Source organism: Patagioenas fasciata, chromosome 35 (genome assembly GCF_037038585.1).
Source record: "Patagioenas fasciata isolate bPatFas1 chromosome 35, bPatFas1.hap1, whole genome shotgun sequence".
Taxonomy (NCBI): Eukaryota; Metazoa; Chordata; class Aves; order Columbiformes; family Columbidae; genus Patagioenas; species Patagioenas fasciata.
In genome coordinates this window covers 1,906,045-1,927,066 of record NC_092554.1, presented here as the reverse complement: position 1 = coordinate 1,927,066, position 21,022 = coordinate 1,906,045, and the positions used below count along the sequence as shown (strand labels likewise).

General features: G+C 49.4%; 1 pseudogene; it reads left to right on the top strand.

The window, feature by feature from the left end:
• LOC136115884 (dynein axonemal heavy chain 9-like) overlaps positions 1–21,022 on the top strand; it is a 77,045-nt pseudogene that overhangs the window by 15,889 nt on the left and 40,134 nt on the right.

Genomic DNA, 21,022 nt, shown 5'->3' with positions numbered 1-21,022 from the left:
GACTTGTAGCTTTTGGGCTGCTCTTGGTTTGGGATGCTCAGGCTGGTGGGTCCCTCACAAAGCTTTTGGATGCCAGGAGATATATTTGTGTCTCTCTCTGCAAGTCGGGGGAAATCATGCTTTTTCTAGGATTTCCTGGTGAGAATTGATATTGTTAGTATCAATTTGTTAATATTATTAATACATGGATCTGTTTCAGTTTTGGAAACAGGTTTTCTAGAAACAAAGCTGGTTTATTTATCAATTAATCTATCTTGCAGAAATAATAAATGGTATTTTTTTAAAAAAATCAATATAAGCATTTGTAGAAAAGACTTTAGCAAGTGACAGTGTTTATCTTTGTAAGTTTTTTGAAAAAAATAGAAAATCTTGAAGCATTTGAAGAACAACAGTTGGAATGTGGTCCAACCCCAGAGAAAGTCTGAGAGGCCCCGTAACAAAGGGAGCAAATTTCCTTTTTCCAAAGTGCCCATCGGTGCGGACAGTATTGAAGCCTCTGGGCTGGGGAGGAAGGTCCCAGCTGATCTCTCTGCAGGAGTCGGGGTTGTAAATTTTTCCCCTCTTCTTTTCCTGCGTGTTCACCCCAACAGCTGCTGGACATGTTCGGGAGCCTTTTGGAGCGACCGGTAGTCGCTGCAGATGCTGCTGGCAAACACTCCGTCCTCATCAGCATGTTCAGCAGGGCCCTGGACCACGCCAGGCTGATCTACTCCCGGCACATCCAGGCAGAGCTGAAGCTCGGTAGGTAGAACGTGCTGAGTAACATGGGTTTTACAGGGAGTTTGATTGAGATTAATTTGGGGGGGAAATGATTTATTTTTCTAAGGAACCCAAAACTTTACAAATTGCAGATGTTTTCAGCCTCTGTAGCTCCTAGTGGCAATGGAAATGCCTGGGAAAGCTCTGTTCTTAGTATTAAAGCAAATAATTGGTTAGGAGTAAAAATACCCTTTTTCAAATGTGTATGCGTGATATGTGACTGGGAATGGAGACACATGCTGAGCTTTTCTCCCAGCGAGGCTGTGACAGGAGGTTTCTCTCCACATTTGTGTGCTGCCTCCAACACCCCATGGGACCTGCAAACCCACTCATGTGCTCCTCAGAATGAATTTATTTTGTTTCCCTTACAATGCTTAAAATGCAAAGTATGCGAGTGGGACTTTGTAACCAAGGGTTTAATCAGCCTTTTCCAAGTTTATTATTCCCCGTGACTGTTGGCACAGGGGGGAATGGGTGGATTTCTATCAGATTATGAGGATTCAAGTGTGTCATTTTGAACAATAACCTATTTACTTGCCTCAGAAAGATCATACTGGAACGAGACAAGTCCTGGACTGGAGAGAATCATGGAGAGAATCATTTGCTGTGAATTTGTGGTTATTGTTCTGTGGCTGTTAGATAAGACGGACAGAAGTAACTCCTGGTCAGAAATCCCTATGTCAGTGTTTGTGAGGGGCGGGGAATGTGTCCCAGGCAAGGGACACCTCACATCAGCTCAGGTTTGGACATAGTCTGGGCTTCTCGTTCGATCTCAGCTCCTTATTCAAGATCCAGAGGCACTCGCCTTGGTCACAGACCTACATCAGTGTGGCAGATGTTGGATTTAAGGAAGGAAGCTGGGAAATCAGAGCAGTTTTCTGCAAATGAGGTTCTGTTGTTGCATCTTTGGGGTTACAAGTGCAGCGTTCAGTCCAATGCTGTTCCAATGTGCCCTCCCCAGGATCCCCCCCTGTGCACAAGAACATGCCGCCGGTGGCTGGAGCGCTGCGCTGGGCGCAGGAGCTGCGAGCGCGAATCCAGGTGCCGTTTGATCACTTCAGGCACATCCCACATCTGTGCGTGTCTGTTCCAGCTGAGTTGCTTTATGACCACCTTGCTATCTTCTCTGTAATCAATCTGATTTTCTTTCTGTGGTGAACATTATCCCATGGTTATAGCTGAAATAATTCTTAGTCAAAGAGGTGTGAAGTGGTTGCACTGGTGCTTTTCAGCTTCCTTGTGATCATTATTTTTTTTAAGAAACTCATTAACTGGATTTGTTTTGAAGCGATTAAGAGGCACAGTGGGCTATTCAGCTTTCAGACATAGTTCCCGGGTTGCAATTGAAAGAGGTATCAGAACCTTTCCTGCTGCAATCCCACTCAGCATGTTCTCCAGGACCTCCTCAGCTGCAAGTCCTGGTTCTGGCATCATCCAAACTGTGAATAGCAGAGAAGTGCTGGGCTGGACTCAGCTGAGATGGGTCGATGGAGCTGGGTTTGCATGTTGGGGAGCAGACGAGCATTTTGTTGGGCAGAAGAAAACTTTCTCAGCGTTAAACAAAGGAGCCATCTCCCAAGATCAAGGAAAGAAACCAATGCTGGTATATTTATCACCCAAATGCTTGTTATAACGGATGGTGTCAGGGAAGTATGGCCTCATACTCACAGCTGGCACCACATGAGACAACATTTAAGAGCTCTGTAAGCAAGGCAGTGTTGGACTTATGACAACTGAGGGTGTTCTAGGGACTGCACCTGGTAGCTCACAGGAATGGCTTCACGTGTGCTGGTCAGGATTCTGTGTAAATGGATCCACTTTTTTAATGTACTTGACCAAAATAACTTGACCGTCACTGTACCATGTTTGTAACCTTCTCTCACTGTATCTTGCCATTAAGTGTCTTTAAGTGCACAGTTATTCTGCAGCAGCAAAGACATTGGTGCAATGAAACAAACTCTTGGGCTGTTCCCAGCACAGAGCCCAAGTTATCATGTCTGATTTGAACCTAAATGGCAAATTTTTGTCCACCATGAAGGACCCAGATCTGCATTTCACACTGATTTTCTGTCCTCTGTTTAGAGTAGTTAATAACATGCTCTGCAACGGTGGTGACATGATGCTGTTGAAAGGGAAAAAGGATTAAAAAGGAGAAACAAAAGTGGTTTTGCTGGGATTTACTTGGATTTGCTCAGAGGACTTGTTTACTTCCAGCAGGTTTCTCAGCACTTGCCCAGCGGTGACTGCTCAGGCGCTCCTTTTTTCCAGCTTTTGGTTAAGTTAATTCAAGTTTTGTCAATATGTCCTCCAAAATCAACAACCATCTTGAGGAAAACTTGGATACTGTAGATGAAACAGTGGGGAAAAGACAGCATGATAAGAATTCCTCTGGCCTGCTGTTCCCTGGGCTGTACAGCCCTGGCAGCGTGGCCAGGGCTCTGCCTCCCGCACTCTGGGACACCTTTGCTCTTCGGTTTGAGGGGCATGAATTGGGCACCGCCAAGAGCTTCATCTGCCGGGAGCCACACTCTGCTTCTTTCTGTGCCTCTTTGACCTCAGAAAGTGGTGGCTGGTGAGCAGAGGTTGCCCTGCTCTGTGCAAACACCGGAGCATTGAGTATGTTACGGAGACCAGTGTTCCTCCAGCAGCTCTGGGCCCTTGTTCTTCCCCCAGGACGTGGTTCTCATTTGCCAGTTGCCATGCAAACACCCGCAAAAGGGCGCACTGGGGCTTGGAGAGCTTTTGTGCAGTGAAATGGTTTTGGGCGATATGGTGGGGTTGGAATGTAAGATCCCCAGCCAGGCTCTGCCTGCAAGGTGGTGGGTGGTTTTGGGAAGGGGTAAATAGAGACTGCAGCCTCACAGGGCTAAGTGTAACGCTGAGCTTGTCTGTTGTGCCACCAGCTGCTTGGACTCTGCTGAAGGAAGAAGGGTGATAGAGAAGTATGAAGAAATGATCCAGCTGCTCGACAGGTAAGTGGTGGCTCAGGCATGACTGTAACTATATGAAAAAAAGCCAAACCTTATAGAATCATAGAATTGTTTTGGTTGGAAGAGACCCTCATGTCCATCCATTAACACAACCCTGGCACTGCCCCGTGTCCCTGAGAACCTCGTCTCCACGTCTGTCCACCCCTCCAGGGATGATGACTCCACCACTGCCCTCGCAGCCTGTTCCAATGCCCGACAGCCCTTTGGGGAAGAAATGTTTCCTAATATCCAGTCTGAACCTCCCCTGGTGCAACTTGAGGCCATTTCCTTCTCCTTCTCTAAACCACCTTTCAGCACATTTGCAAGCCCAGGGCCTGAGAATGTCTCTTTCTAAGCCAGAAGGAATTTTGTGATGAGAGAGGAGGAGGAATCCTTTGCTACACACCACAGTCTTTCTGTGATATCTTGAAATGAGAAGTTTGCATGGGAGGGACAGGGGCTGTGCAGCCCAGCAGAAATGTTGGAACGAGATTCTTTTGGATGTAGGAGATGCTGTGGTAGAAAACCTGAGCTGACCAGAAGTCTCAATCCACTTGTGCCCATTCACAGTGTACTTACCGTGGCTGTAATGTGTGTATTCCACAAGTGGGAGTGGGATTCGTTGCACCTCACTTAATATCTTAATGTTTGATGCTAAAACTGAACTGATTGCTCTGAGCTTTTGAATGTTTGTCCCCAAATTTGAATCCTCTGCTAAGAATGGTACTTGGGGGATCTTTGTTTTCCTGACTTGATGCTGTCACTGGTTTTCAGGTGTTTGTCTTTGAAGCCAAGATCTTTATGGAGGTGGTGTGGGTGGGTTTTAAATATTCCTTGATGTTCTTCAGCCCTCAGAAGTGGACTTGGCTTTTATTTGGTTCTATGTCTTGGTGTGCGGGCTTGGCAGCTACGTGGTGGATGTTTTAATTTGTTTGTTTGTTTTTCGGCAGGTATCAGGAGAAGCTCTATGCAGACTGGTCCCAGACAGTCTCTGAAAAATCACAGTACAACCTTACTCAACCGCTTATCCGGCGAGATCCAGAAACCAAACTGATCACAGTTACTTTTGATCCCCAGGTAAGAACCAGCTTTCCTGTCTGCTGGAGGGCACGTCTCCAAGCTGTGCCCCACCGTGCATGGCAAGTCTGGTGGGATCGCTACTAGATCTGTTCTGCTGAGGTCCCTGGAGCATCTGTTATGGGTGACATGAATTAACCATCCCCTTTGTGGGCTCTGTCTCCTGGTAAAATATCAGGATTACAGTTTAAGCAGCGCAGATTGTAATTAAAGCCAGAAAGTCTGTGAGTAGCCAGATGTTAACTGGTGTCAACATCTCCAGAGCAGGTTGGTTTGACGCTGGTGTGGGGAGCGTAGGAGCATCATCCTACAGACGTGGGTTCGTGTTATGTTTACCTGAAATCTGAGCTTCCTGAAAGGGTATAAAAATCCCAGGAAAGGTTTGTTTTGTTACTTCAGTGTTGTGGCTGTTGGATTTCCTTAATTGTGGTGCAGGAGGCTTCCAGTAGGTCTCTGTTCCCTAGGGCTGCCCTCTCCAGCACAGGGAGGCCTGACCATCCCCCTGCCCAAAGCAGAGGCAGGGTCCAAGCCAGCAGAGTGCAGAGGTGGGTTCAAAGGTTCTGGGGCCTGATGAGAGCTGGGGCCTCTCAAATGTGAAATGCCATTTGCTGCGGAGGTGCTGAATCTCAGGGGCCTGGGAAAACATCAAACACTTCCCCCTTTCCCTGGGACTTGCTGCTGTTAGAGAAAAGTGTTGAGGTTCCAGAGCTCATTCCAGCTTGGCTCTCAGACAAAGGATTTGTCCAGCTCCTTGGAATCTCCTTGCTAAGGTGGGAAGCAAATGGCCCCAGGGGATGTTTTCCACCCTTCACCCTGGTGCCAGGGTTTGGAGCCTGTGACGTGCTGAGCATGTTCTCAGCTCCAGTCTCTGAGTGCTTCTGCGCTGCTCTCAGCTTTCCATACTGAGGACTGCCTCATGTCCTCAGGTGCCTGCTTAGCAGCCCCTTCATGCCCTTCAGAGCAGATAGGAGCACCTCATTTTGCCTAAAGGGAGGATGTATTTGCAACCCTTCAACATTAAAGAATCTTCCAGAGCTCACCTTCCATGGAGGAGAGGGAAAGAGGGTAAGACATCCTTGACACCATGGTGGGGATGTCTCAGACATTCCAGTGCATAAAAGGGAGGGGAGTTTGGTTCTATCTCACTTGGCCTCCTGCTCCCTCAATCCCCTGCTTTTCCCTTCCTGCCATCCCATCCTCTTCCATCCACCTCCTCAAACTGCTCCCTTCACCCTTCTGCGCTCCGTCTTTCTTTCCTCTTCTTGTCATTGTGGACATAGTCACTTTAGTATTGTAGATACTCCTCACCCCTGCCATTGCCCATACAATATACTGAATTTCTGTCACCCAGCCAAAATGTGCAGTTTCAGGAGCATTTTCCCTCTCACAAGCCACTAAACTGAGCAAAGATTTTTTTTTTTTTGTCTTAGAAGTGATATGTTGCGTTGGAAGACCTTGCTGCTCCGTTTGTTGCAGGGACTCACTTCTACTTGGGTTTATAGTTTAATAACCCACTCAATCCCGTTCCATCACAACTCAAAGATGCTTTTGGTTGTGCCTCCTCCTGCAGGCACAGTATTGCTGAAAGACTGTATTGATGAGGATAGCTGAGAAGACCAGAGATCATCATGGCTTTTAGAGGCTGCACAGGGTTTGCTGGCTGGGTAGTTAACAGAGCTATATGTCTTTGATTGGGAAGCAAATCAGAGGCAAAGATCAATGGGAGGGAGATGGTCTGGACTAGGAGGTGTCCAGGCCCTTCTCAGAGCGTGCTGCTTTGTGAATAAAACAGCAGGAACCCCCTAAGATCCCCAGAATTGACGGGAGGGTGTCTACCAGGTGAATGGGGAGGATTGTCTCACATTCAGCTCTCTGCCTTGTTTCTGCAGCTGGTGTCGGTGCTGAGGGAGCTGAGCTACCTGTCTGGCAGCCGGCTGGGAGCCATCCCACCCACGGCAGCAGAAATCTATTCCTCCAAGGAGTCATACCGGCAGCTGGCGGCCAACTTGGAGCTGATGGTGAACAGATACAACAAGGTCCTGAAGACAGTCCTGGAGGTCGAATACCCTCTCATACAGGAGCAGCTGTGGGATATTAACTTGAAGCTGAAGAAGGCAGAAGAAACACTCAACTGGAAGATGGAGGGTGAGCTAGCTCTGTGTTAGGGCAAAAGAGGCCGTACAGGATTTCACAGAATCCCAGACTGGTGAGGGCTGAAGAGACCTCTGGAGATCTCCCCGTCCAACCCCCCTGCTCACGCAGGGTCACAGAGCAGATCACACAGGTGGGTCCAGGCGGGTTTCAATGTCTCACAGAAGGAGACTCCACACCCGCTCTGGGCAGCCTGGGCCAGGCTCTGGCACCTCCCAGCAAACAAGTTTCTGCTCATGTTCAGATGGAGCCTCCTGTGTTTCAGTCTGTGCCCGTTGCCCCTCACCCTGGCGCTGGGCACCACTGAACAGAGTCTGGTCCATCCTCTGACACCCACCCTGAGATATTGATCCCATTGATCAGATCCCTCTCAGCTTCTCTTCTCCAGCTCAACAGCCCCAGCTCTCTCAGCCTTTCCTCAGAAGAAAAATGCTCTAGACCCCTCAGCATCTTGGTAGCCACCGCTTGGCTCTCCCCAGTAATTCCTTGTCCTTCTTAAACTGGGGTGCCCAGAACTGGACACACCACTCAGATGGGGCCTCACGAGTGCAGAGCAGAGGGGGAGGATTCACCTCCCTCGACCTGCTGGCCACACTCCTACTCACGCAGCCCAGGTACCATCAACCTTCTTGGCCACAGGGCACATTGCTCATGGTTAACCTGCTCACTTGGGTCTCATCAGATTCCTCCCATGTCCCCAGCCTCCATCACCTGGTTCCCAGTGACAGTTCACAGCAGGGCAGGGGACTCTCCAGCAGAGCCAGCACTGGGGAGACAAAGGGCAGCCCCCAGCCTGCCTGCTCCTTCCCATCTTACCTTGATCTGCTTGGGCTGGGGACAGGATCCTGATCCCTTCAGCTTCCCTCTGGGCTTTTGGGGAAGAGAGGCTGCCCTGTAAGCAGTGATGCTGAGGAAACGGCAAGATTGGGGTTTGTGAGAGCTGGCAAGGCTGGGGTTGAAGAGTCTGCTCCCTGCGCGTGCCAGCCCAAGTGACCCACTGTGTGGTCATGTCCCTGTGTCCCCAAGGCACTGCTTTCTCCCTGAGTTGTGCAGGGACTGGGACCCCTTGGCCCAGCCATCTGGCTTGGGACAGACTTCTCCCGGTGGGGGCCAGGGCCACCTCGTTATCCTTTCCAGGCAGATGAAATACTGTGGTTAGTGGTGAGGTTTGTGCACCGTGACTTTGGGATGATTTAACCAGTGTTCTTGCTTGATCAGTTTTAACTGCAAAGCAGAATGGAGGAAGACAATTTGTTTCCTCTTGGTGAAAGCAAACTGCTCGCTGTTGGAATATATATTTCTGTCATCAGGCTTGTGGTATGAACAGGAACAAGTGTCCTCCCTTGGGAACTTGCAAAGCAGAATTCCTCATGCTGAAAAACTCTTTCTCCATTGCACAACAAAGATGAAGGGACTTTCCTGCAGATGAAGTTCCCTGAATCTAAATGCAGCCCTCGCTGGTACCTTGGGCTGTCACAGCCTGTGTTTGTGGGGCTGTGGGTCCCTGCTCTAGTGACAGTGGCAGGGACACTCAGCCTGTTGTCCTTGTTCTCTCTCTGGTAGCAGATTAAATCTGGGTACGGGAAAGGGGGAAGTGTCAGACGTCCCCACGGTGCTGGTGCTCCTGGCAGAAAACAGAGGCTGCAGCTGTACCATGGATTGTTGGGGTAGGAGGGAGCTAGAAGTGACTCTTTTGGTTGAGGTGGTAAGTCTCTTGTGTTAATGATGGGTGAGAAATACATGAAACCGTGGGGGAAAAGTCTTATGGAGAGTGCACAAGAGCTTGGCCATGCAGCTCTGAAAAAAAGTAGTCAATCATCTCATTTTTTACCAGGTGTCTGGGATCACATCTCCATGGTGATGGATGATGTCCATGACCTCGAGCAGAGGATACAGAAAGCCAAAAACAATGTTGAGGAGATCCAGACCATCGTGGGATCGTGGGCGTCTCCCATATTTGTGAGAAGAGATTGTAAAAGAGAATCGCTGCTGAGCCTGGAGGACTGTCAGGACCGCCTGGAACGGCGTTACAGCCTTGTCCGAGAGTCAGGGCAGAGGATTCATCTGCTGGTGAAGGTGAGGGGGGACCTTCTCCAGGGGTTTGTTGACTCTTCATAGGCTCTGGGTGTCTCTCCGCTCTGGTGAAAATGTCCAGAGCTGCTTCACCTTAAAATTAACTCCCTTAACTCATTTGAAAAACTTACCTGTTGTTGATTAAGGAATACTTTGATGGGTGAGCTGGTACAGCTGAGTGTGCGGGGCTGCTGACCAGGCACCGAGTTTGGAGCAGGAGTGGGAGCCGATGCAGCCCAGTCTGGCTCCCAGTCCTGGTTCTTGTGAAGCCACTAGAGGGGAGTCGTGCATCAGGCTTTGGGATCCTGCTCAGAGGAAAAACTCCTCCGAAATATTCACCTTAAAATGGAGAGGCAGCTGGCTGTGGCTGACCTTTCTGCTTTAGGCTTGTTGTTCCTCTGTGGGAGCAGGAGGTGACGCTGTCAGTCCAGGGAGAAGCTGAGTAACAAGAAAAAAGCTGCTGTCTGAACCCTGGGTTTTTTCCAGTGGCTTTGCCAGAGCTGAGAGTCCTCTTTGCAGAGCAGGAGAAAGCCCAAATCTCTGCGCCTCACCTGCCCAGAGGTTTTAGCGTGTCAGGGACAGCACCTTGGCTGGAAGGCAGATGGATTTTAGGTCCAGCCCACTCCTGAGGGTCGCCATCTGGCCTTGGACTCTGGAGAGACTGGGCTGACCCTCTCTGGGACACTGAGCCCTTGTTGCTCACCTTACTTCACTGTCTGCACTCAGCCTTGGGCTTCTGACCCACTTCTGTACCCTCTGAACCCACGGCGAGGATTTTACTATGCCCACGTTGTCCTGCTGCTACAGCTGTGACAGGCTCAACCACCTCCAGCTACACCCAAAAGATGGGAACACTTCCTAAATTGACCGGAGAGAACATGGGGCTGTGGCCAAGGCAGAAGGGCTGGCACCGCTGCTCTGGTGGCTCACAGGGCAGGACCAACTGCAAAGCAGCATGAAGGTCCTGGGGAGGGAAAGGCACCGTGGCCCAAAATAGGATGTCCCCATGCCTCTGTCCTGCTGTGCTGGTCAAACCTGGAGGAACAGCAGCAAAGGGGCCAAGAGCTGGTCTGCTGTGTTTCCCTTGGGTGTTCAGGTCTTCTTTTGAGCAGGTGAGTCTTGAGGCTGCTGAGAGAAGAGCACAGAGAGTTTGGGTACGTGCACCCACAAGCACAGGCAGGACAGTGAGATGCTGGCTTGCATTGCCCTTTTGCACCAGGATGAGGCCTCTGGAGTAAAGGTTCAGTAGAACACCAGTGACAAGGGGGCATTGTCAAATACAAGGGCATGGGACGGTGAAGAGGGGGTGGTGCTTTCAAATGGGCATTCCCATAGTGTTCAGTCCTGTGAAGTTCCCCTTTCTCTTGTGTCAGCAAAATGTGGAGGTGAGTCTGCAAGGCACCAGAGCCCTGGCTTGCTCTGTTAACAGTTTAATCACTCAGCGTTGATGTGTAAAGTTGGGGAGCAGCAACTCTGGGTTGACTCAAGCCCAATTGGCAATGCCACTCTATCTTGAGGAGGCTGAGGCCAGACCTTCTTGCTCTCTGCAACTGTCTGAAAGGAGGTTGGAGCATGGAGGGGGTTGGTCTCTTCTCCCAAGTAGTAAGAGATAGGATGAGAGGAAGTGGCCTCAAGTTGCACCAAGGAAAGTTCAGATTGGATATTAGGAAAAAATAATTCACAGAGAGGATTGTGAAGCTTTGGAATAGGCTGCCCAGAGCAGTGGTGGAGTCACATCCCTGGAGGTGTTGACAAATGTACAGATGGGGTTCTTAGGGACATGGGTTAGTGGTGGAGTTAGGTTATGGTTGGATTCGATGATCTTGAGGGTCTCTTCCAACCAGAATGATTCTATGATCTCATGTGTGCCAAGCTGCCATGCCACTGGGAATGGCACCCTCTCCTGTGTCCCCAGAGATGAAATACAGCCAGCTTTGAACCCCTGGCAGCAGACTGCAAGCTGGACCTTACGTTTTTTTTGAGCCCGTGCCTGTGTTGAGAGCCCCTGGCAGGCTTAGGAGAAAGAGCCCTCAGAGGGCATAGCAAGGCCGGAACAGGATCACGGCAGAGCCTGGGAGGTGCAGGGGATGGATACCCAGGCTGGTCTTGTGGGTGTGGAAGAGGAGACGCAAGAAGGATGGGGCCGTTCTGTGGCCTAGAAAACCGTGAATTTCCTGACTGTGAACTTGCCTGGAGGTAAGGGACGCAATAAGCTGAGAAGGGAGGCTGTAAGCCAACCCTTTGTCTTCTGATCCCAATCTTTAACTATTTTCACTTGGTTTATTTAAAAACCCTTTTCTGAATTTTAAAGTTCTCTTGTTTTGAGATGACCATTTGTAGGGCAGAGGTGTAAGCAGTCCACTTGGAAGGACTCATCCACCCGAGGTAACATTATACAGGCCACAAGGACTGAGGCTTCATGCATTGGGATGAGCCTTTGGCCCAGGTCTGCAAAGCACCCTTGAGCCCTTTGGCCTCAGAGAAGAGGGAGGAGAAGGTTGCAGGGCTGCTAAGTCTCTCACGCACTCCATTTTTACCTTGTGATTATTTTGAGTTGCTTCAGATGACAAAGCAGCCCTTGACAGAAGGAGAAAATTGTGGCCATGCTACCAGCAGCAACATCCGTCTGTCTGGTTTCTCTCCCCCCGCAGGGCTGGTACCTGTGTGCTCATTGCCATGAGTCCTCAGCTGTGGGCAGCTCTTGTAGGACCGACTCAGCCCCGCTGTATTTCAAAGTGTCGTCTTTTTCTTCCAGGAAAACCAGAGCCTCTTACTTGCAGACCCAGCATCTGACATCTGGAAGGCCTATGTGGATGACGTGGATGAGATAGTTCTGGATGGATTCTTCACTGCCATTGAGTGCTCACTCAAGTACCTCCTCGAAAACACAGGTAACTGCTGGTTCCTCAGCTCTGGCCGTGATACCATCTTCAGTCTCACCAAAAGGAAGTTTCTGTTTTGTGCTTTGACTTGTGGTGGTCTTTCTACTCTGCCTCTTGCATTGTCTACAGCAAGTGCTGGAGGAGCCTCCAGACTCAGAGGGTAACTCTGTCCCCTGGTCACTGGAGCAAAGCCTTGCTCAAGGGAAGGGACAGAGATGACTGTGCACCATTTGCTGGGATTTGTGAACAGACAAAATTGAGGCATCATTCCAAGTCTGTTCTTGGGCATCAGCCATCTCCTGACCTCCCATGCACAAAGCATCAAGGTGACACAACCTTTCGTTTGTGGAGAGTCTCAAGAGTTGGTTCTGTGGATGAAAGACATGAAAGAAAAACCTCCATCACTGAGGAGTGAGGAGAGGGGTCACCAAAGCAGAGCTCCTGCCTAAGGCTGCCACGGAGGGTCACTCTGCTGAGAGCAGCTGTGTCCAGCTAAAGCACATCTTCAGAACGCTTCCCTCCTGGATGTGGAGGCACACTGAGCTGGAGAATTGCATCCAGTTCCTCACCATCTTGTTAAAAACAAGCACAGAATTTCACATTTGTGAAACCAGTTGGTGTTTTATTTTTTCATGCCTTTCTCCACTAAATTAAAGAGCCTCTTGGTTCCTGTTGTTTTTCTCCTCTTTAAGTACTTATGCGCTGTAATTGTTCAGCTCTCAGACTCCCTTTTGATTAGCTGAAGAGCCTGGTCTCTTTAAGGCTTCCCTCCACAGCATTTTTCCGGTCCTTAAATCACTTGTGTCTCATCTGTTCTCCAGTATCTCCTGTGGGTACCAGAACACCAGCTGGTTTGGCAGCCTCCCCTCTGCGTTGTATGCAGACACAATGTCACTGGACCCAGCGAGTGGGTGTCCCACCTGCCTGGTGTCCCTGTGGGGCATGTGTGTGTCTTGTGGTGGGATGTTAGTGGTGGCTCTAGATCACTTTTCTCCCCTTCAAAAATAACCTGGCACCTCTGTTCTTCCCTACCAGATCCCAAGGCAGGGCTTCCTCCCCTGTTTGAGGTGCAGCTGGATTTGGTGATCCCAGATTTGGTATTTCAACCCTCCTTGGACCCTGGCACAAACGATGGCTTCTACGACGTGGTGGAAGGTCTTCTCAACGACATCTACCGGATCTCATCGCTGGTGCCCAGGCTGGCTGAGCACAGCGGCTTCCTCCACCACCAGGTCCGTGGCTGTGGAGCTCCCTCACGCTGTGTGGCAGTGCGGAGGTGCCACGCTGCCCCCGCATCACTGCGAGCTCCTCTCCTCTTCTCTCCAGGCTGACATGGAGGACATGGCTGACCTGGCCGACATGCGCCATGAGCTGATGGGGCGTGTGCAGGCCGTGATGGCGGCCTGCTGTGATTACCGCAGTGCCTTCGACCACTACTCCTACCTGTACGGGGAGGACAGAAAGGAGTTCTTCCGCCAGTTCCTCCTCTACGGGCACATTCTCACTGCGGCAGAAATCGAGGCCCATGCAGAGAACGGGGTCCCTGAGTCACCTCCCACGCTGCAGCAGTTCCGAGAGCAGATTGACTCCTACGAGAAGATCTATGAGGAGGTGAATCGCATCGAGCCCATCAGCATTTTCCAGAGTTGGATGAAAGTTGATGCTCGGCCTTTCAAAGCGTCTCTGCTGAATGTGATTAAACGGTGGAGCTTGGTGTTCAAGCAGCATCTCATGGACCACGTCATGCACAGGTAGGAACCGTTCTACCTCTTCTTCCCAGAACCAAAGTGGGTTTCTCTTGTGTTGGCTGGGCTTTATCATTTCACACTGATAAGCAAAAGGCTAATACAGGAGCAAGAGGAGGGGGCACACACCCCCTGCCAGCTCCATCGCATCTCTGCTAACTTTCATCCCCTCGTCTCTGCTGGGAGCAGCTGGTCCAGCTGAGTGTGTAAAGTGCAAACAGTTCCACGAACTCGGTACCATCGACATCCTGCGAGCTGATGCTCCTACGACCTACTGTGTGGTGTTGGACAGGATGTCTGTTTGTCTGTTCATCCTGGTCCAACTAATCTAATCTCTTCTAGGGCTCTATGCTTATTTTGTTGAATTTGCCATCAGTAAAGCTGCATTAATGCCATGAGATACTTGCTCCGTTTCTAAATGCAGTGCTCTTTTGAGTGCGCTCTTTGTAAAAAAAGTAATTTGGGTTGCCTGGCATGAGCAGTCATGGGGAGGCAGTTTCAAGGTTACAAAAAGGAGGAGCTTTGGATGTAAGTTTTGAATTAACATGTGTTCCCTGCTCTGAATAGCTGCTCAGCCGCCTGGTCTCTGCAGGATGATGTGTTAGGTGATTTATTTGAGTAGTAGCAGCTGAAGGATGCCACAGGGCTTGGATGCTTACGAAGAAATATTTACAGCCATATGTACTAGTGAAGGCTGCTGCGTGTGGTGGCTGCTGTGATCTCTTGTGTTCTTTTCAGCACGATAATTCCTGTGCAAAGAGGTTTTTGCATAGGTTAGAACAGGCATTTAGGAGTTCTTATTAAGAGCTCCTGACTCAGCAGTTTAGTCTTTAATAGGTGAAGTGTTTAGGGCTCTGTTTTGGTCCAGCAGCATCCACAGAATTTAAGCGGGCACTTCAAAAGTAAGCGTTTTGAGAAGGGAAGAATGGAAAGGACCAAAGATCCAGGAGCCCATCAAGCTCTGCTAACAGTGTCCAGCAGCTGGTGAGATCAAGAAGCAGGTAGGGAAACTTCCCCCAAATAGTCTCCTTGTCTCTAACCATTCATACCTGAGGACTTTGAGAGTCATGGGTTGTACCTTTGTATCTAAAGACCTGGATGGATTTTTTTTTCTCCCACAAATGTTCGGTTGCTTTTCTGAACCGCTGTGAATTTTTAACATCTGCATCCTTCTGCAGCAGAGACTTACCCTCTGAAATAAGGCAGCGTGCGAAGAAGAATCCCTGTTTGTTGTAGCTTTACAACCTACCAGGTTCATTTGTTGAATTCTTGTATTGGAAGAGATGACATGAAAACTGTCCTTTCACATTCACTCTCTTCAGACCACAGACCCGAGCTCACAGGTCTCCCTTATAGAATCATAGGATAGAGTCATAGAATCTGTTTGGTTGGAAGAGACCATCAAGATCACAGAGTCCAACCATAACCTAACTCTGGCACTACCCCATGTCCCTGAGAACCTCATCTATATGTCTATCCAACCCCTCCAGGGATGGTGACTCCACCACTGCCCAGGGCAGCCTGTTCCAAGGCCCGACAGCCATTTCTGTGAATAATTTTTTTCCTAATACCCAATCTGAACCTCCCCTGGAGAAATTTGAGGCCATTTTATCTCATCACTTGCTACCTGAGAGAAGAGACCAACCCCCTCCATGCTCCAACCTCCTTTCAGACAGTTGCAGAGATCAGGTCTCCCCTCATCTCCTGTTCTCCAGGCTGAACAGCCCCAGCTCCCTCAGCTGCTCCTCGTAAGACTTGTGCTCCTCAAATGCCTTTTCTCCAACCTGTGAAGTCCCAACCCATTTATCCGTTCCTCACAGGAAGCTGTACCACATCTATGGATCCCTGTGAGCATGAACTGTGGTTCTGATGCCCTCAGCATGTTGCCATGTGATGGGCAGAGTTAGCCAGGCCTTTCCCTCTCCGTGCCAGTCCAGCTGCCTGGATGATTCCGGTGGGAACTGCTCTCATTTGGTGCTTTCCTGTTTTGTGTTCTACAGCTTGTCTGACCTGGACGAGTTCATAAAAACTGCTGACAAAGGTTTGAGCAAAAAGGTTGAAAAAGGCGATTATGATGGTTTGGTGGAGATCATGGGGCATCTCCTGGCCGTTAAGGAAAGGCACAGTGTCACCGATGCCACGTTCGAGCCCCTGAAGCAAACCGTCGAACTGCTGAAGACGTATGAGCAAGAGCTGCCGGAGGAAGTCTATAAGCAACTGGAGGTGGGTGAAAAGCTGCGGTGGACACGGCGGTTTGCCAAGTAGCCAGCGTCAAAGAGTATGAGCTTAAGAGCATTGCAGGAATATTTAAAGCCCCACTCCCTGTCATTAGAGGGCCTCAGTGGATAGTATTTTACTATTGTGGGATGTGCCTTAATAGCTCTAAATTTTGGAGTTATATTGAGGTTTTTCTTTTAAAGCAGAGATTAAGCCTTTTGTTATGTATGAAGAACATAGAATTGCCTGCTCCAACTCTCAGCGATTACTCTTGAAAAAAATTAATGCATTTTCAAATACATCTGTTAATTAGTTTGAATTATAATTATTTTTAAATAAGCCAGTTCTTGGCAACTGTGGAGATGGGAAGGATAATGTTGGCAGAGGAGTCGCCTTCTCATAGGACTTCAGTCCTCCACTAGGTCTATAACACCCAATCTGCTTGACCCAAAGGACATCACTGGGAGCACGCTATGAAAGTATTTCAGCACCTTTCCACATCTGGCCCTGATGAATCAATTTTTCTTTGGGGAATTCTTCTCATTTCTGGACAGGGGACCATGAGGTGAAGGCTGGAAAAGCCTGTGGGATGCCCAGCCAGCCTTGGGGAACTGGCAGCAGTCACCATGTTACGGTGGAGGAGCGTGTGGCTGCGTACTGATGGATACCCCTTAGTCACGGGGCGTTGTGTGCAGAGGGCTCTGTGTAGGACACCAGGTTTAAGGCAGAGCTTTTTGGGGAGAAGTTCCTCCCTCTGCTGCAGGCTTGGATGGGACCTGAGCGGGGTTTAGCAATCCCCCAGTTTTCTGCTGGTGCAGCCGTGATCCACGGATGGTTGTATCACCAAATCTGACACGGGTAAGGGTCCTAAAGATAACTGGATTCCTACAGACACCCTGAAAAACAGAAGAGCTGCATTAAATGAATGTTTTGGCTGCTACAGCAGCTTCAGTTCAGCATAAAAAATGGTGCTATGGGGAACCCAGCTCTGCTGATTCCTCTGCCCAAGAGCTGCTTGCTTGGTGCCTGTTTGTGCGTGTAGATTTGAACAACTGATTTATTTTTCTGACAGAAGAAATGAGGTATGCAGGGCAGCCATTCAGATGGAGGAGATAACAAAACAGTTTCGTTCTTTCTGGCAAGTGACAGCAACACATAGTTGAATAATTCATTCACTGCTGTACACAGTAGGAAAACCAAAGTAAGTTCCTCCAGGTACCGCTCCCTCCATGGCCATGAAGATGGATGGGCTGGAGCTGATAGTTTGTATGAGAAGGACAAGGAAGCAGCTCCATGTGTGCCCTGCTATGGTCATGGATAGTGATTTCTACAGAGACTGGAACATGAAGTGCCAGAAAGAGACCCCTCAGGAGGGACTGGCCCTGCTCTGGCCGCCTCTGCTGCCTCCAGGTTATTTCGCTTCTTTGCATAGTGTTGGTGCATCTCCATTAGTCTTCTCAACTATGTGCACTGGGATGAAAAGAAGCCCAAAGTCTTTCCTGTAGGCTGGCACAGTACCTGGGGAAGTGGGAGAGCAAAGCTGTGGGACTTGAGGACAGCAGAGCCCTGGCTGGTGTCACTGTCTGGGGTGAGGATTTGGCTCGAGAAGTCTAGTGAGAAGAGAAGAAATCAAATCTCTTTCTGAATAAAATCCCAGGTGCAAAGGGTGGATTGTTAGCAGTGCTGTGCACCAGCAGCTTGGATGCAGTCCTGAGAAAGAAACTGTCTTATTTAGTACTAATATTATACAGGCAGGCTGGAGGGATTTGCCCCAGAAAGCTCTGTAGAAGTCCTTCTGGCATAATATCTTCTGCTCTAAGAGCTGGCTGGAAATTTCCCGGGCTCTGTTTCTTAATTAGCTCTGGGAAGCCGGACGATCTGATGAACTTGCATCCTCAGCCCACCCTCCTGCCTCCAGCCAGCTCTGGGTCCCGCTGGGCTCGGTGTCAGGAGAACTGTGCTCTCTCAACCACCGAGCCATCCTGGGAGCCCAGGATCTGGTCTGGGACCCTTCTTCTGAAGTTATTTAACATGTTTTTGCAATCAGAGCAGTCAGTTTTAAAGTCTCAGTCTTCATTCGTCTTCAAAATTGTGGATAACTGATAAGTTTTATCCCAAATTGTGTTTAGCTTTTGCATCACAACAAAACTTCCTTGCAGTTTTAGGCATGGAATCTGTTGCTTTTCCTGTTCTGTGATTGTCCATAAACAGATCAGTCACATCTTATATCAAATAGCAAATACTGCCTACCGTCATTTAAATTTTGCTTGCAGGAGCTGCCAGAAAAATGGAACAATATAAAGAAGCTGGCGATAGCTGTGAAGCAGCATGTGGCTCCTCTGCAGGCGAACGAAATGACAGTTGTGCGCAAGAGCTGTGCGGCGTTTGATGTTGAGCAACACAGATTCAGAGAGCGATTTCGGAAAGAAGCACCATTCAGGTACAGTGAAATTATAACATCAGAGAAGCCCTGAGGAAGAAAAGCTTCATGGGATCATCTCGGAGTGTCCTGAGGATGTGTTCTTGAACCCTTGCATACATTTCCTACCTGCTCACGGTGTTGAATCTGTTATGCCCTGGGTGTTTTGTCCCTGCAAACACTGTAAGGTGTTAGCAAGAGATTCAATCTGGATGCTGAGTGCACAATATTGCTTAAAGGGGTTGTCAGCAGTGCCATGTGGCTGCACCATCAATGGGTACTATAGATGTATCATGTCTGCTTTGTGTCTCAGAGGCACCATTTGTTTTATGTTTTCTTTAGAAGTTGTTACAATATCACTTATGAAGAATAAACATTTCTTTCTAGGTTTGACACCAAAAAGCCTTATCAACTGCTGGATACAAAGCACATTGAGATTAAACAAATGGAGTCAGCCATGACCTCGATTTATGAATCAGCTGGTCTGTTTGAAGTCATAGTGCCAGACTATAAACAACTGAAGCAGTGCCGAAAGGAGCTGTGTCTTCTCAAAGAGCTCTGGGGTATGATCTCCCTTGTGGGCACTTGCCTTGATGACTGGCAGACCACCAAATGGGCGGATATTAACGTGGAAAACATGGATCTGGAGTGTAAAAAGTTTGCAAGAGAGATTCGGAATTTGGATAAGGAGGTGAGGGCGTGGGATGCTTTCACTGGGCTGGACAGCAAGGTGAAGAACATGCTGACGGCCCTGAAAGCTGTGGCAGAACTTCAAAATCCCGCCATTAGGGAAAGGCACTGGAATCAGCTGATGCAGGTGACGGGTGTGAGGTTTGTGATGGACTCGGACACCACGCTGGCTGACCTCCTGAAGCTCAACCTCCGTAACTTTGAGGATGAGGTTCGTGGCATTGTGGACAAAGCGGTACGAGAAATGAGTATGGAGAAAGTCCTGAAGGAGCTAAAAATGACTTGGAGCACCATGGAGTTTCAGTATGAGCCTCACCCCCGGACGAACATCCCGTTGCTGAAGTCAGACGAGGAACTCATAGAAACTTTAGAAGACAACCAGGTGCAGCTGCAGAATTTAATGACATCCAAATGTATTGCTTTCTTCTTGGAGGAAGTGTCCGTATGGCAGAGGAAGCTGTCCACAACAGATTCCGTCATTTCTCTCTGGTTCGAAGTGCAGCGTACGTGGTCTCACTTGGAGAGCATATTCATAGGCTCAGAAGATATACGGGCACAGCTTCCTAAGGTATGAAATCCCAAATCCTATTTTTCCTGTGTGGAAAGCGTTGAAGAAGAGCCTCCATTACACAGAAGAAGGTTGTCTATATTGCCGTGTTCCCCCAAGCAGGACTGTTCTCTTGCTGCATTGCTTTCTTGGAGGCTCCCTTAATGCTACAGCAGTTTCCCCAGTGTTGCCCCAGGCTGTTTTTGTACTGTTGGTTGTGCCTGAACCCTGCTGAGAAACTGTTTTTCCTCCCCTCCACCATTGCACAGCAGATGCAGAGTTCCTGGAGGCTGAGCAGGAGGCTGCTGGCTTCCTTCAGTGATGCAGGCATGTTCCCTCTTTCCTTGGAGGGGAGAAGACGGAGATAATTACTCAGATGGTGCAAATTGTCAAATCAGAGCTGGACCAGGCAGCTTTGCAGTATCCGCTTCCCTGCCTCCAGTGCTGGTGCAGCAGGAGAGCAGCTCTTCTCCCACTTCAGCTTCAGAAAATTGAGCAGAGTTGTCACTGATGCCCTCCTCAGGGTTGTGACCTCCTCAGGGCTGTCTTTGAGTCCAGCTTCCAGTCTTATTCCCTATTCTCTTGATTATTTAGAAAATCTTCCAAGCTTGTTCCTGGCCCCGCTGGACCACTCGCAGCCCTGTGGAGGAACCTGCCTTTCACTCACGAGTGACCCACAGTTGGCTGTGTGACCCCCGTCCCTGTTCACGAGCAGCATCGCTGACAGCACCACTGTGGGACGAACACCCACGAGGGGATGTGCGCAGCCCATTGACCCCTGGACAACACACTGTTCTGTCTCCAACCCTGCACTCTGCTCTGCTTGGACTGTTCCTCCATCTGCTTCAGAGAGCACGCTGTGCTGAGTGTCCTGGGGGCAGTTTTTGGCCCCTCACACCAAGAAAGCCCTTGTGGTGCTGGAGCAAGTTGAGAGAAGGGAATGGAGCTGGTGAGGGGCTGGAGCACAAGTGTGATGGGAGCGGCTGAGGGAGCTGGGGGGTTCAGCTGGAGAACAGGAGGTGAGGGGAGACCTTCTGATCTCTGAACTGCCTGAAGGGAGCTTGGAGCCGGGGGGGTCGGGCTCTGCTCCCCAGGAACAAGCGCCAGGAGCAGAGGAAACGGCCTCAAGTTGCGCCAGGGGAGGCTGAGGTTGGATCTGGGGAACAATTTCTTCCCCAAAGGGCTGTGGGGCATTGGAACAGGCTGCCCAGGGCAGTGCTGGAGTCACCATCCCTGGAAGATGTATAGATGAGGAACATGGTTTAGTACTAGATTTAGGTTATGGTTGGACTCAGTGATCTCAATGGTCTCCTCCAGCTAAATGATTCTATGATTCTGGGCACACCTCGCTCACTGGGCAATATATACAGGTGCTGATAACCAGTGCCCTGAGGCTGTACCATGTGCCAGCAAGCTCTTAATATCCAGGAGCTATCTAATGTCATGTCTGAAATTGCATCATGATTTACATTTGCATCCTGCTGGGCAGCTGT